The sequence below is a fragment of the Neopelma chrysocephalum genome, unplaced genomic scaffold (assembly GCF_003984885.1).
Source record: "Neopelma chrysocephalum unplaced genomic scaffold, ASM398488v2 Primary Assembly neopelma1_91, whole genome shotgun sequence".
In the NCBI taxonomy this organism is placed as follows: domain Eukaryota; kingdom Metazoa; phylum Chordata; class Aves; order Passeriformes; family Pipridae; genus Neopelma; species Neopelma chrysocephalum.
The window spans coordinates 5,795,345-5,809,130 of NW_020897753.1; the positions used below are offsets into that span (position 1 = coordinate 5,795,345).

General features: G+C 43.6%; 1 long non-coding RNA gene across 3 annotated transcripts in view; it reads left to right on the forward strand.

Annotated features, from left to right (window-relative positions):
* LOC113972363 overlaps positions 1-13,786 on the forward strand; it is a 75,574-nt gene that overhangs the window by 24,405 nt on the left and 37,383 nt on the right. For all 3 annotated transcript variants that reach the window (XR_003535871.1, XR_003535870.1, XR_003535869.1), the window contains exon 2: positions 13,043-13,145. This is a non-coding gene — a long non-coding RNA (uncharacterized LOC113972363). The remainder of the gene's footprint in view (positions 1-13,042; positions 13,146-13,786) is intronic.

The following is a 13,786-nucleotide window of genomic DNA, read 5'->3' on the forward strand; positions in this document are numbered from 1 at the left end:
ATTGCCTGTTGAGCAAATCATAAATAGGAAAAGTTATAGAAAATGCAGTAAAATGGGGAGGCAGAAAGCTGCTCCTGTGGCTTGGGCATAAAATTCACCCCAGAAGCCTCAGACCTTTTCCTTTCTCTGTCTGCTGCTTTCTCAAGTGCAGAAATTCAGATCCTCAGTGTGAAGAACACAAGTCAAAAGAAATTGGAAGCAGGAACTCCCCTTGTACTTCCCCTGGGTGCAATAAGAGTAATTGTTCTGTGGAATTCTTCCAAGGACAATTCTGTTTCCTATTCTACATGTAATTGTATAGATGATGCTTTGTCAGAATTCCTGTTTAGTATCAATTATGTCCATCTTTTATTAATAAGAAATGACCTCTAAGGTGAATAGCCTTGACAAGCAGGACACACAGATGATTCTGCTCTGATAAAAGGTGTTTTTTAAAATAATTATTCTTCCTAAATTACTTTTTCCTGACAATGAATATTAACCCTTCTCACTGCTGTCATACAACAACCCCTGTCAAAAGACAGGCAGAGATCTTCAGATATTTAGACACACTTGGAGAAATCCAACTGTTGTCTTGGCACCAACCTCGGTGCAGCCAAGGAGGAGGCCACACTTGAATGATAAATGAAGCAGCAGAGTAAAAGCATGTGTTGAGTGTTAACCTGGGCTGTGAAACCCCCACACAAACCATTTCTAGTAGTTTCTGTGGGCAAGAATATTCCAGTCTGCAGGGCCAGTGTGTTGTAGTCAAGTAGAGGAACTGGTTTAAAATGCTGGGACTCACCTTTCTAAGGCATCATTCATAAAGGACATTTATTTATATATATTTAACTTACTGCAGGAAGTACCAGAGGAGGTTTCTTGGTTGCCTTTGTTGCTACCACCACCAAAGCTTGTTGAACAGTCAGCAGCAGAATCACAGAATTCCAGACTGGTTTGGGTGGGAAGGGACCTTAAAGCCCACCCAGTGCCACCCCCTGCCATGGGCAGGGACACCTTCCACTAGCCCAGGTTGCTCCAAGCCCCATCCAACCTGACCTTGGACACTTCCAGGGATGGGGCAGCCACAGCTTCTCTGGACAACCTGTGCCAGGGCCTCCCCACCCTCACAGGGAACAATTTCTTCCCAATATCTGATCTATCCCTACTCTCTTTCAATCTGAACCCATTTCCCTTGTCCTGTCACTCCAGGCCCTTGTAAACAGTCCCTCAGAAATCCTTTTTTTTTTTCTGAAACTATATCCATTTTCCTATTTGTATAAAACATTTCCACATTAGTGGAGCCCTTTAAATTATGCCGTTGTTTTCTTCTCATTGATTTTTTCTCTTTGAGCGTGATAAACATTTATTTCATGGGCCTAATTTTCTCTGAATTTAGTGGCAAAAACTTCTCCACCAAAACATGTGAAAAGACCCATCAGTGTGAAGACCTAAAGAGCCATTAGTTAAAGTCCATAGAACTGCACTAATAAATAGATACCAGATCAATCTTCCGTGCAAACCACGGGAACATTCATATTGTTGGCTCAGCTTCAAAATTAATGGGCTTTGCATTGCTTTGTAAAAAAAGCAATTAATGACCTGCCTTTGATCAGTTCACCACAGACAGAAAATGAACTGGCTCTGGAAAGATGGAGAGGAGTAAAATCAGGAGTTTGTTGGTAAAGCTCTCAATTCTTTCAGGATGAAAAATGAGCCAAATGTGAAATCCTGATCACACTGAATTTCATGACAATTTGCATTGAGGGGAGCAGAGTTGAACAGCACTGGGGTGTTGGGGAACATGTCATTCCATAAAGCCCTGTTAGGGGCTTTATGACCACCTTTTTCAGTGGAATCAAACACAGAAAAACTCAATTTATACGTTGGCAAAGAGAAATTATTTTGCAATGTCCAATCCTATTTAATTAAGTCTACTTGGACAGAGCTGCTCAAATTTTAGCCCTTTAAGTTCTGTGCAGTGCAAAATGCTGGTTTTACTAAACCTCTTGTGCCTACAAATCCAGCTTGGGAATTATCAGTATTCCCACAGTTTGTGGTTCCATACACAGTGTGCAAACAACTGGGATGGGGATGGAAAGCAGGAAGTCCTGAGCACAGCACAGCTCTGCTTGGCCCTCTGGAAACACAGGAGCAAGTGGAAGGGAGCAGGGAATGAAATCCACAGTATTTGGGTTTATTTTGGGAAGTTTACTGTTTCCAAAGTGAATGCCAGGGATGCTGCAATTAATCTTTTATCTCCCTCATTCTCTGCAAAACCAGTAGTTGCACACAGGCAGTAAAGGATATTTGTTTGAGCACAGCAAGAAAGACAGTTATTTCTTGGGAAAAGATCTTTGTAGACACATTGTCATTCCTTCAATAAACACTCAGGGGGAGCAAGTGGAGCCCTTGATTTCTCTCTGCTTTCCCTCATCCTGATGAGTCTGGGTCAGTTTGGAGTCTGTCAGGTCAAATGTGTATTAAGGGCAAAAGTTGACAAAGAATATGCTGGAAAAAGTGTTTTCCTAGCTGTGGATTGTTCTTGTGTGCAGTGGAATAGCTGTGGGCAGCAGGGCTGGGGAACAGGGTGGGCTTTATCCTGCTGGGAGAACTCTGGGACTGAATTGAGGAGTTGCCTCTTGATTATTTTAGTGCTTTGCTTTGTTTCGTTTTATTCCATTTTTGGCCAGACAGATACCTGGTGAAATATAACAATTTCTGAGTCTGGATGAGCTCTTTGCCCTCCTTCCCTCTGTTCATAATCCTGGAAATCCCCATGGAAATCACATCCACAGCCTCAACGCTGCATCTCCTTAACAGCAGAGAATATGAACCCTTGTCCTAAAATCACTTTATAGAAATGTGGTGTCTTTGCATTCACCACTGTTTGCTGCTGCATTTGGAGTGGTTTTGGAGCAAGATGAGGACGTGATAAATGAGTAACTTCAGTGCACTCCAGGACGTGTTTCTGGGGCTGGCACAGCTGAGGGGTTCTGACCTCATGGCTAATAAAGCATCCAGGATGTCTCTATAGCTAAAGGTATGACCCCATTCTGGTATTCCCAGGAATCCTGATGCTGGTGGAACATAAAGCATCTCGTGCAATCTGAGTTTGCCTTTTCCTTTCCAGCTTCCTTTGCTGGATGCTGGGAGGTTTTAAAGCACAACTGGGCAGCTTCACTTCCTTAACTGCACTCTTGTATTTCTATCCAAGCCTTTCCAACATGAACCACCCTTCCTTTGCTGCCCTGCACAGACCCAGGTGGGGATGGAGGGGATTATGGATTTCTTCCAGGGCAAAATTTTGGAGAAAACACCACAATGTTTCACTTCAATTCATCTCAGATAACGTTGTTACTTCTTGAAGTATTCCAGAAATCCCCTCCTACTATCCCACAAACCTTAGAAAGTTTTTATATGTGCCACCAGCCAGCCTTAGGTTGGTTTGTTTGGGGGTTTATTGACAATTTGCAGGTATCTGTCTTCTTTTACCTTTTTTTTTGGTTCTTGAACGTTCCCAACTCCCTCCATTTTAGGGATGGAGTGGGACACTTCATAAAGCTATTAGTTAAGAAAAAGCCTCTCTAGTGTTACAATTTAATATTATTTGAGGTTAGTTATAAGTAAGCACTAACACCCATGTTAGTGAGAAGAGAGTGGCCTTTTCTTGTGGTGTTTCCTGATGAACAAACACCACCAGGAAAAAAGCAAAGTTTGCATCACTTTCTCTAACTGAAGAATGTGTCCCCAGTTATTGAACTTTGAATACTGTGTAAATATCTTGCTATAAGTTCCAGATAAGCCAAGTCAGAAGCTGCACAGTTGCCATACAGGACCTTCTGCCATGGCTAGGAAAAAATGGACTATTTCTGAAGTAAGACCATGTATTTCCTCATGCATTGCCACACAGACAGGTATAAAAATACACAGTAAAAACCCCAAAGCATTGACTTACAGACATAGAACAGCCAGTTGCTGACTTGCTCTACGTTACCTTTTGGTCAGAGCAAAAAAAAAGAAATCTTGCAAATAACCTTTGAAAGCTTTAAAGTTATTCTTGGTACCAGCAGAGTCATTGTGGAATCAAAACATTTCTATTCATTGTGTGCAAGTGCAGTTTGTGGCCTTCGGACCTGATGAACAAAAATTCCATTGAGCTTTTACTTTTAATTTGGCATCTCTGTGAGCAAAGATCTCCCTGGGGACTGGCAGAGGAAACCTGAAGCACGATCTTGGTTTCAGCTGCAATGCAGAAATGCAGCTGCTCCTGGTGACCTTCAGGAACAGATTGGCTTTCCTTAGACTTCCAAAGACTCCTGAGCTGGGAAGAAACACAACCTAGAAAGTTTAAGAATAAGAAAGAACAATCCCTTTCTTTAGAGGAGGGGCTATTCCATCACCCTGTCGGGAGGCAGGGCTGTGGGAAGGATGTCACTCTGAGCTGGCTGGTGTTTGTGTGCCAGTCCTTGTCCCATCCCACAGTGGTGACACAGGATGTGTGGCAGGTACATCTCCTCACCCCTGTTTTCAGAGGAAAATCTGTCCCGAGGGGGAAAGCTGGGAATGCACAAGACACATCCCTTAGATTGTACCAACTTCAGGCAGGTAGAGACTGACAAATCCAGGGGTTTCTGGACTATGGATTTGGTGGCAGTCAGGTGCTTGATACACGTAGAAAATTCCTCTTCCTCAACTTGCAGCTTTACTCCATCAGCACCCTTCAGAACTCTGCCTCTCTGACTCTTGCTGGGTCACTTTATCTAGCAGGGCTCTCAGGGTAGTTATTGTGTGCATGATCCATGGCTGCAGTTGGAGTGGGAAGCAGAGCCTGGACTGTGCAAGCAGAAAATTCAGAAGGAAGAGACGATTCCAGCTTGGCACAGTTCATCCCTTCGATTGTCGAAGCTGTTCACAGAGAGGAGATGTAGGAGTGACTCCTGTTCCTCACCAGGAGGCCTCTCAGGGCATTCCTGCAGCTCCACAAATGTCCTGGGTCCCAGTGGCTGTGCTGTCCCACGGCTGAGGAGACCCTGGCTGTGCTCCTTTGCCCTGTGCTCCACTGCTGAATTCCATCCCCTTTCCTCACTCAGGGACAGCAATTAGAGCAGGACTGGCCCTGGCAAACAGGGCTCAAGGGGGAGGGAACTGAATAACATCTTGGGGTAGAGGCTAGAAGGGAGCTAATTCTTTCCTGCATGTACATTTCCAATCTTTCTGGCTTTTTTTCCTTTATTTTTCTTTTTTTCCCTCGGACAATATATTCACTGATGTCACCACTACTACCTTATATCTGTCAAACCCTGCCATCAGTCAACACTTAATTCCTTTGCTTATTTATGAAGTTGAACGCTTTAAAAACCCAGAGGGGAGATCAGACAACTCTTTAGGGGATGCTCAGAATGTGTAATGAATGAAGAACTGATGTTATCTGTCAGTGAAGTGAGTGGGACATGGATTCAGGGATTTCAGTGGGAGCGGGACAAGCCCGGGTAGGTGAGGGAAAGGCTTCAGGGTGGGGCTGCTGAAGGATGTGTTGACTTTGCATGGATTAAAAAGGGCTGGTTTGATATTTTATGCTCCCTTAAGTTGTGACTGTGCAGCTGCACTTAATCCTGAACTGAGCCACACGACCATTCCCATGGATTTTGGTGGATTGATTTCCGTGAAGGAACTCAAGCACATACATTTTCCTAGGATCCAGAGCTTTATTTAGGATTCTGTTTGAAAAACAAGCGAGGCAAGTGTTATTAACTCATCCAGCGGGGTATTTCCAGCACGATTTATTTGGGTGCACAGACAGTAAATATTGAGTTGCTGGTGCAGTCCGTGGGCTGTGCAAACAGGGCCATCCTGGGGAGTTGTGCTCTCGGGGCCGTGCTCATCAATAATAACAACCCAACCACACTTCCCAAGCTCCTCACAACGCCAGGGAAGGACCATCTTCATTCACAGCTGGAAAGGACTTCAGATGAGGTGCCTGAGGTCACAAAATAACTGCGTTAGGTCTGAAACCTGAGCTGACCCCCAACCCAAAATTGAAATGTAATTGTCTCTGTTCAATTGTAACTTGATTTTCATCTCCTGATTAATGTTCAGATTTAATGGGTGAGAAGGTCAAATCTTTCTGACGGAAACATTTTTAGCCAAATTCACTCTTTTTATCTAAAACTCATTTTTAATCGCTGACAATCTAGAGCTCCACTAATTGTGACTGATTGTGCCGCTCTGTTGTTAAAGTAACTTCATTTCTTTATAGATTTTTGATGTAGTATTTAAAAGCGCCGCTTAAATATCACTTTTAAATTGTCCCCTTTTGATCTCTCACCATCTCCTGCTTCCTTGGAGCGCCGCAAACCCACTTGGAACAACAGCAAACACAACAGTGACTCCAAACCACACGTGGGGCTGGGAGGGACGTGGTTTCCTCTGATTACATGAATATTTTAGTGGAAGCAGTGTGACAAACTGGAGGCTGATTGCAAACAGTCCCTGACTGTACAGAATCCTGGCACTCCACTGCCTCTTCAGCTGCTTTAAGGAGCCATCCCAAATCTGCAGGAAAACAGTCGAAATACTTTAATTTTGTAATTTAAATGGCATCACTCACTTGACGAGCTGTTTAGCTGATTGTAATTATGAAAACACTGTGATACACTCAGTAAAGCCTTGGAAGACCTAGGACAGGGTCTATTACCAATAATGTTGTATGTTTTCCTTATCATTTTCACTACAGTAATTTATTTCAAACCAATGAGAATAGAACTGTTTTTCTTCAATTGTAAAACACTTTCGACTCGGTCAGATTCTCTTCCCAGAGATTATTAATGACTTCTTTTTATTGTACATCCCTCTGAAATGGTTACTTTAATTATGGATCTTGATTTAATAGATGTAAGACATTTTGCAACAGAAACCTTTGCTATTTATAGACTGACTTTCAGTGTTTCCTGGGATGCTGCAGTCAGTTCTTAGCAAAGCTCAGCCTAATCCTTCAGTCCACAGCTGTTCCCAGGTTTAGCAGCTCAGAAATGCTGAATAATGAGGATCTTGCAAACGCTCTCAGAATTTTGCAGGGGTTGCTCTGGGTCACTGTTACACCTTTGGAATATTCCAGTGAATTGCTACTTTTATTGGAATTCGGATGATGAAATCAGAGCTTTCCTTTGACATGTCTCTATCCTCTTCTGGCTTTTCCTGGAGATCCAAGGATGCCTCCAGGTTCGGTCAGAACTGGGAGCAGACATTTACACTCCTTGTCTTTGCAGAGTTAATGCTTTAGCAAATGTGCTGCTCTTGCCTGAATCTGGGAGAGTTTAAAATTTCTTATGGGGAAATTGTACTTTCTATGGTTTATAAGTTCTACAAGAGGCAAATGTCTCCTGTTCACCGTCATTAGTGGTGTAAACACCACCATTGTTTATTATTTTAATGGAGCAGAATTTAGTCTGGAGTCACAAACTTGACATGAGATTTGCAATTGTGATATTATCTGAAAGTGGTGCTCCAAAAACTCACCATTCAGGAAGTTAATGGGAGTCATTCCATCATTAGTCACAGACAGAACATTTATTTTTACATGTTTATTCTTGAGCAGTAAATCCTGCTAACTTTGTGCTTCCCTCAGTAGGGTTTTAGTATTCTTTGGGTTTAATTCTTAGTTGTAGTATGTCCTGTTGGTGGAATTCTCCATCACTGTCTCTCTCTGCTGCCTAAACCAGCAAGGTTTGGGTTTGTTGTTCATACCCCCTTAAGGAATTTTGAAGATTGTTGGAGTGTTTGATATGTTCTCTGTCTCAGATCCTTACAGAATTTATTAACAGACTTTCTAATTGATTTAATTCTTGGACGTGTCTAAAGGGATCCTGGCCACACTTACCTAGAAGTAAATAAAAAGATATCTGCATGAAAAATAATCCACAGTCACCTTAATCACGTGAGCCTGTGGAGTCTGGGGGTTATTGCCTGGGAACCAGAGTAAATGTAACTGTGTTAGTGGGTTCTGTCTTATCTCCAAAACCTGGGCTTAGGGCCTAAACATTCCTTGGGACTGCAAGAGCTCTGTGGGACAGAATGACAGAGATCAGCTTTGGAATGATGATGGTTTATCATCCACACAGGGGCAGCTGCTTGACTGCTTCAGTCCTTTCTGGGTTGGACTTAGCCTTTGGTGTTTGATTTTGTGGCTTTTGACTGGTTTCAGCTTTCCTGCCTCTCTCTCTCATGGGCTAAAACCTCTCTGGCAGTTCTGTGCTGAAAAAAACCCAACCCAAACAAACCCAGAGCAAACCAAACTCATTTTGGGGTGAAAGTGGGTTGGACTCCAGGGTGAGCTCTGAGCTCTTGGTTGCTCTCCATGGCTGATCCAGCTCTGAGCTGAGGAATCTGCACTGGAGACCACAGGGAATTGTTTTCATGGAAGCTCAGTTTAATACCCTGTCAGTTTTGTTTATTATTTTAATGCAGTAAAATTTATTCCGTAGTCCCAGACTTCACACTAAATTCACAATTTTAATATTCATTGAAAGTGCTGCTCCAAAAACTCATGGTTCCTGAAGTTAATTGGAGTTTTTCCAACCACCCCTTGGCAGAACACAGGGAAAACTGCTCTGAGGTGCCAGTGCCCCCCACTTCCAACAGGGTCATCAGCCTAAAACCATCTTCTTCCAGTCTGAAACCATCCCCATCATAAAGCAGGGCAGTGTCCTCCTCCAGCTGTACTGATAGAAAATTGGGAATATACAAGGCAAACTGCAATGAGATGAGGATTCTCACTGCTCCTGATGGTCAGGAGCTCTGTCCCAAGTGATGTGACACTTGTTGTGCCCTTTGTTTTCAGTGAGTCTCTGATCAGGAGTAGAGTTGAGAATCCCTAATTTGTGTGATTGTTCCCCCTGTGAGACAGCAGTAGCAGGGCATAATTTGCAAGTGCTCTTTAGGTAGAAATGTCTTTGCAGGAATTAAAGATCTAATAAGTAGGATTTGTTCAAATCAGCTCATGGAAAAACAACAGAGGCCAAATGAACCCATTGAACACCCTGTTGAACACACTTCCCCCACCTGTAGTATTTACAATTTCAGTGCTATGTCACTGGTATCCCATCCCATTACAGGATTTTGGGGAATATGTGGTTTTATTTCTAGGACTAGTGAGCACCCGGATGTCTGGAGTTATGTGACTGCATTTCCCTGGCAGAAGGTGTCTCTGTGGGTTTTTTGCAGGATGAGGGAGGAACAGGCAATCTGGGAATGCAGCTTCCTTTCAGTGCTGCCTCTCTTCCTGTAGGGCTGACAAAAATCATCAGTTACTGCTTGTTAATGCAGCACCATTGCATTGGAACATCCTGTGCTGCTCCAGCTTGTTTATTAAGCCACACCTAATCAGATAACAGGAAAACATTCCATCCTGGTGGGAATGTTCTCGTATTCCCTAGTGCTGTGCAATGTGCTGGAACCCTTGTTCTGCTGTGGGTTTTGGGGCATGGAGAGGACTGATGAGAGCACTTCTCCTGCCAGGAGGCTTTGTGCCTCTGCCCCAGGAGGCTGGAAGGTGCCCAGTTATCCATCCCAGCTGTCCAGGCAGTGCCAGGTGACCTCACCTCAGGCTCAGGAGCGAGGGGGTTCATGGTGAGGGATGTGCGAGGCTCTGGGGGCCTGCTGGGAGCAAGAGGAGGGAAGTGAAGGGATTCTGGATCTGGTCACCCCAGATGACTCCTGGAAAGCCACGAGTTCCTGCCAAACTCAGTGGCAGTAAAGCAGCAGAGCCCTGGGGGAAGGATGGGGGAGAGGCAGTGACAGTGGTGAGTCTTTGATGGGCTGGTGAGCAAATCAGCCCCTCGGCTGCTCCAAAGGTCACACTGCGGAGCTGCCACAAACCTCCTCCTTCAAAGTTCTCTTAGAAGAACCTTCTAAAACCCCAGTTCAACCCTGTATTTTTTTACTACGTGCAAGATCTGCAGATATTCTCCCAACACACCCCACAGAACTCTCCCCTCCCTGCTGCATGGGAATGTGGGATCTTCCTCCTGCCTTGGAGTTCACAGCACCTGTAAGGACATGACCCAATGGGCTGCAGGAGGAGTCCCACAGCTCTGGCATCCAGAAGGCTCTCAGGGGCCCTTGGAGCTGGATGGAACCCATTGGAACCAGCTGTGGGCATCCCAGCCTCTCTTCAGAGCACCCTGTGGACAATTCCTGGTGCTGGCACCCTCCAGAGTCCTGGGGGTGACCCTCAGCCAGCACAGACCCTTCCTCTCCTCTGACCCCCACAGCAGGGTGATGGTCACCCTGCTCCAGCACTTCCCACCCAGGGAATGGCTCTTGGGATCCATCCTTCTCCTCACACTTCCTGGGGGCCAAAGCTCTGGGGGCAGCAGGTTCCTGAATCCCTGGTCCTTTTCTTCCTCCTCCTCCTCTCTGTGGCCACAGGCACTGCAACTGTGTGTAACCTCTTTGAGCCACAGACTGTGTGTTCCTGTGTTTTCCAGGGCTAGAAATCATATTTTAAGAGATGATAATGTCTCAGATAAGAGATGTTAATCTGTTCTGTGAAACCCACGTTCCATTTCCACTCCCTTTTCAACAGAAACCAAACACATCCCATTAAACCCAATAAAAACCGTAACCAGGTGCCTTGACAGGGCACATTAGAAATACAGCTTATTTTCCCCTCCTCAAATGCACAGAAGGTTTATTGATAATATTTCCTGTTAGCCTAAAGCATCTTTTTTAGGAACAAGTGTCTCTCTCGTGGCTGTTTATCAGCGTCACATGGAGCTGAAATGTGCCCTGAGTGCTTTCTAACCCACGCTGGGTACATTTAGATGTACATATTATGCAGGGCAATAGGGCATCAGGCTCAGTGGAGTAACTTCAGAAATAACTGAAAGCAGGACCTGTTCCTGGTACTTCGTAAATAGCAGCAATAACTCTTCAGGTCTCACACATTATTTCAGCTTTTAATATTCTGCTGGGCCATTCTGTGTCCAGGAGTGAAAAGTGAAATCCTTTCAGATCTCTGGTGAGCAGAAAGCTTGAAGGGGTAAGTCTGAGCTAAAGAGGAATAATTAACTTTTTCAGAAATCGCTTTCACCCAGGAGAATTGAAATCTTACTTTTAATCTTTCAAATTGACCCTGAACCTTGCATTCATTTTGTGTTGTATACTGTAGTTATAGAAAATTATGTGTTATAATATTTGAGTAAGTAGAGCTGCACTGTGGACAAAATGAAGTGTGGAAAGTGTTTTGGAGGAGATAGAAGCAAGTTAATGGGGAGTATATGAAAAATCTAATCAATAAGATAACAATTTCCAAATAAAAACATGAACTGCAGGAGAGTCCGATAAATCCCATCAGTTGTGTGGAGCAGCACTATTGGATTAAATTGCAGAGTGGGGAGAAGCAGAACACATCAAACACAAGGAATTAATTCTGCCTCTCTCAGTCACTTACCCTGGTTTCTATTGGAGGGGCAGGAATTGTTTGCCCTGCCAAGGCTGGGAAAAGGAGGAGAGGAGCACAGGCAGAGCAGGTTTCCAGTGTCACCCTGTGCCTTTGCAGATGAGCCCCCCCAGCACACCCCTGACCAGCCTTCTGAGCCCTCCTCACGCACAAATTGGGGCTGTTGTCACATCTCATTACTGGTATCTGGGCAAGATTGAAGTGTTTTCCTCCCTGATAACAAATTCCTCATAATTTACCTGCCCGAGACACGAAGAAAGAAATTAGGGAGAGTGATAGTTTCTTCTGGAGTTGTTTAATATTCCCTCAATGGTATTTAATTCACTTTGCTGGAGTGGTGCATTTTGAAAGATTCAATGTGTGTATATAGTGTGTATATATATACACACACCCTCCAAAATTAATAGACTCCTCAACCACTTTAATTCCTTAACATTCCAGGCCATTCCCCAGAAGCTGGAGTCAGTTTGGTGAATTCCATGGTGCTTCTTAGCTGGAGACAGCACCTCCTAAGCAGTTTTATTGTTCTTTTAATGTCTGAACCTGAGGATATTAGGGCTGTAAAATGATTTATAATGGTGTGCTAAACTGGAGTCGTTTCAGTCATTTTGTTAAGGCCTCTGTGGATGAAATGGAGGTTTGCTGGGGCTGTATTTTCTTGGAATATACTCCCTGTGCCTCTGCAGCTCCTCAAGAAATGAGGATACAAACCATCTGGTGGAGCCTGGAATGCCAAAGTGCTTTTTTAACCTCTCAGTGATAATTCAGATGTTTTACAGCAGCATCTCCCAAAACACCAAGAAAATCTTCTCTGGTTTTATTGTATGTTATTTCTCATAGTAAAATGATCTGTCAGTAACTCGAGTGATTAAGTTACTGTTGCTAAAGAACTTTATTCCCTCTCCACGTTTTCCTTCCTGTGGCTCCCAAAGAAAAGACCATTTCCTGTGAGGTGAAGTTGGGTAAAGCTCATGTGATTTTATTTCTGTATATTTTCCTGTGTAATTGTCTGTGGGACAGTCTCTTTTAACAAGATTTTTACACATAGAAATGTTAATATCGAAATGTGGGGAAAAGCACTTTTTGAAACTCAGGTGAGGCTTTTCAGTTTTATTTTTCATACTATACCAAGAAACCCCATTTGTAGGAATATGTAGTTCTAAAGCTCTACAGGACTTATTATATTTTATCATTCATTAAGTGAATCACAGATTCTTTGGGGAAAGAGCAGTTCTTTGGTGAGTTTGGGTCACAAGGCACAGTGTAAAAAACCAGGATAATTAACAAAACACAGGGGATAATGTACAGGGTTTTTTCAGTTACCTTTGAAACCATGAAGGGCCAATTCTCTTCCAGTTCATGAATGGTGCTCAATGTTCAATCACTTATAATTGTACAGAAAATCAAAGTGGAAGCCACGGAATCAATACCTTCGAAACCAAAGGAATCCAAAAATCCCCGAGCCTGGGTGATCCTGAAAAGAAGTAAAAGACACTGCTACATATTCATGAGGCTTTACAGAGATGAATCTGAGTGATGAAAAGTATCTCTGAGTGTAAAATATCTCTGAGTGTTCATTAATCTCTTTTCAAAACTCCCCAGGGCAGCACAGCAGCTTTTTGGGAGCCCAGCTCAAGGGGAAGGAATTCTGTCTCCAGGGCCATCCCTGGGTGCTCTTCAGTGGCTGTGAGCAGATGTTGCCCAGGTAGGATCCACCAGACAAACCTATTTAGAGCTCTGCCAAGCCCAGCATAACTAAGAAAAAAATAAGGGGTTTTTTAGGGTTTTTTTCATTCTCTCCGTTCTATTTTATTTCTTGTTTAAAAACTATCACCACCATGAAGAGTTTAACTCCACCAGAGACTTTTGGACCGTTTTGGAGGTTCCAGGAATAGAGGGTTACCTGAATATAGGGGAAAAAAAACCACAAACCCCACAAAATAGCAATTCCCAGCAATCTGTTGAAATTTAGGAGAGTTCTTGTGATAACAAGGCCGTCGGCTGCCGCTCTGGGTGCCATGGAAACGGAGGAGGCTGCTTTCAATCCGTTCCTAGGCCAGCAAAAATAAGAAAAAAAGAGAATAGGCTTTTGTGGGATGACTCATTTAAAGGACTTTTCCCACCTCTTTTATCAGTGCATGTAACTGCTGCCCTGGCAGAGGGACTGAGGGGTGTCCTAGGGCTGGTCAGTGCCTGCCAGAGAAGGAATACTGGGGATTTCTGAGTCTCTGGGCTCCTGATTTATGAGGGAGTTGAGGATCAAGTAGTTGAAGGTATTTTAAAATTAATTTTCAATTTAATTTTTAAGTAAATTCTAAATTTTAAATTAATTTTTTGATTCTTTTC